The sequence below is a fragment of the Hylobates moloch genome, unplaced genomic scaffold (genome assembly GCF_009828535.3).
Source record: "Hylobates moloch isolate HMO894 unplaced genomic scaffold, HMol_V3 SCAFFOLD_8970, whole genome shotgun sequence".
Taxonomy (NCBI): Eukaryota; Metazoa; Chordata; class Mammalia; order Primates; family Hylobatidae; genus Hylobates; species Hylobates moloch.
In genome coordinates this window covers 1-2,807 of record NW_026661245.1, presented here as the reverse complement: position 1 = coordinate 2,807, position 2,807 = coordinate 1, and the positions used below count along the sequence as shown (strand labels likewise).

Below are 2,807 nucleotides of genomic sequence, written 5' to 3'. Positions count from 1 at the left end.
AGAAGGGATGAAGCTGGGCAGGGAGGCAGGAGCCTGGTTGTGGGGGCCTGGAATGCCAGGACGCAGATTCCAGTCAGGACCTGGCACCCCCTCCACCCTGGGCTGTTAGTCTGGGACTTGAGTTTGGGTGGGGTGGGAGCACCATCTCAGCTCTCCACTGCCCTCCTTCCCCAGAGACCATCACCTCCCTCTACAAGACCAGTTTCCGAGTGGACGTTCCCTTCGACTTGCCTGAGATCTTCTTTTTTGTGGCGCTGGGGTGAGTGGGTGCCTTGGGCCCCTGAGAGTCCAATATGGCATTCCCCCTAGGCCTGGACTGCGGCCCCTGGTACTTGGATCAGGCTCTGGTCTTACCTCCCTTCACCCCCCAGTGGCATCTGCGGTGTCCTGAGCTGTGCTTACCTCTTCTGTCAGCGAACCTTCCTCAGCTTCATCAAGTCCAATCGGTTCAGCTCCAAACTGCTGGCCACCAGGTAGCCTATGGGCTAGGGGCTGGGGACATCTCAGTGAGCCCCTTGTGGACTCCAGACCTTATGTAGAAAGCCCCATCCCATCCTCCCACTGAGGCCCTAAATCCCCCCCTAGCCCATGGAGCACCTAACACCCCTCTCCAAGTCCCCACGGTCACTGTCCCCCCTTCCTGGGCTACGAACTCTCCCATTGAACTGCCATCCCTTCTTCATTCTACAGTCTCTCAGCAAACCCCCAACCCCTCACTGAGCCTCAAACCCTGTGCCCCTTCAAACCTTGTGTGGCCCCTGGCACTGGCCTTGGTATTGGACAGCCCTGCTGCCCCGAGATGCACATGGCCCGCCCCGGCCCGGCCGACTCTCTCCTCCCTCCTATCCTGCCTCTGCCCCAATTCTCCTCAATCTCCTGCGTGATTCCTCTGCCCTCAGTCATACCCAGTTGAGGGGCTCACCCCACAGGTTCTACCCGCTGGAGGGGGCCATATTCCCTGCTCCCACCCTTCCTCCTCCCCAGTCCTTGCCTCGGTATCAGCCTCCAGGTGGGGAGCTCTGCTGCTGCCAGGACCAGGTCCTGCTTCCCTCTCCTCCGGATGTAGGAAAGGGAGGGCCAGCCCTAGAGCTCACCCACCCCCCACAGCAAGCCTGTGTACTCCGCTCTGGCCACCTTGCTTCTCGCCTCCATCACCTACCCGCCTGGTGTGGGCCACTTGCTAGCTTCTCGGGTAAGGGGTCCTGAGCGGGGGTGGCAGCAGTGGGAACCCCCATTTGTTTTCCCCTTTGCATGTGCCTCACGTAATCCCCTCAGCACCCCACCAGGGCGACACCTGGGCATCATTCTGCAGATAAGGAGACCATAGCTCTGGGAGGTCAGAGCCCTGCCCAAGGCCCTGCTCTGGGAAGTGGCAGAGGAGGATTCCAGGCGGGGTCAGGCGGTGTGGGGGCGGCTGGGGTCTGCCGCTCGGGGCCCCTCATGTCCAGTTCCCACCTGCCCCGCCACAGCTGTCCATGAAGCAGCATCTGGACTCGCTGTTTGACAACCACTCCTGGGCGCTGATGACCCAGAACTCCAGCCCACCCTGGCCCGAGGAGCTTGACCCCCAGCACCTGTGGTGGGAATGGTACCACCCGCAGTTCACCATCTTTGGGACCCTTTCCTTCTTCCTGGTTATGAAGGTGGGCCCCCTGGCCCCCAGGTGTGCGCAGAGCCAGGACCAGCTCTGGTGGGGAGGGGCGGGGGTGCCTTCTCGCAGCTGGTGGCATGGAGCCCAGGCCTTCCACCCATACTTCCTGATGTGCCCCCTGCCCACTGCATGGTCCTGGACAAGTGGCTTCAGGTCTCTGGACCTCAGTCTTCCCATCTTTAAAATGGGGTGGTTACTGGGAAGGCTGAGAAGAAAGAAAGGAATGTACCTGGCATAGTGCCAGGCACACAGTGGGCATTTCTCAGGGTGAGGACCCTCCCCTAATGCTAGACTCTGGCAATGGGTGCATGGCCGGCACCCTCTTTCTCTCTAGGACACTCCCCTGTCCCCTGTCCCGTCCACGCCTTGCCCAGCAGCCTCTAACCTCTGCCCCGGGCTCCCCACTCCCACAGTTCTGGATGCTGATTCTGGCCACCACCATCCCCATCCCAGCTGGGTACTTCATGCCCATCTTTATCCTTGGTGAGTCTGGGTTCCTGAGCTTCTGAGAGTTTTGCGGTTTTTGGGGCAGGACCATGGATCCTGGTTCACCCTCTTCCCGGGTGGTGCTGAGGATGATCCTCAGGGATGGAGGGTTGTGGGGGCCGGGTCAGCCTGGCTCCCCCTCACCCTAAGTCTGTGGCCAGGAGCTGCCATCGGGCGCCTCTTGGGAGAGGCTCTTGCTGTCGCCTTCCCTGAGGGCATCGTGGCTGGAGGGGTTACCAATCCCATCATGCCCGGGGGGTATGCCCTGGCAGGTGAGTGGGTCAGGGCCCTGCTGGGTGGGCAAGGTCGTGGGGCTGCGCTGGACCTGGAGAATTGGCTGGTGGTTCCCCAGGGCACGGAGCAGTCACTGAGTCCTCCAGTGAACCCTCCACCCCTCATGGGGGTCTATCCCTCCTGAGCCCCACAATTCCCCAGGGCCCATCACTCCCTCATGGCTCCTGTCCTGTCCCCAGCCCTGTGGCCTCCCTTATCCCTCTCCTCTCACCAAGCCCAGGCCTTGGGGCACTTCCCACAGTGCCCAGGCTGTGGCCTCTTACAATTCCCACCCTAGCCCCTGGCTGCAGCCAGGCTAGTTATTCCCTCACGTCAGGCTGGCCCCTGGCCCCTGGCTCCTGGCCTGAGCCGACCTGTGTGGCTCTGCCCCGGCAGG

General features: G+C 62.0%; 1 pseudogene; it reads left to right on the top strand.

Annotated features, from left to right (window-relative positions):
* Positions 1-174: 174 nt before the first annotated feature.
* Positions 175-2,409, top strand: LOC116464742 (chloride channel protein ClC-Ka-like; annotated as a pseudogene).
* Positions 2,410-2,807: the final 398 nt, after the last annotated feature.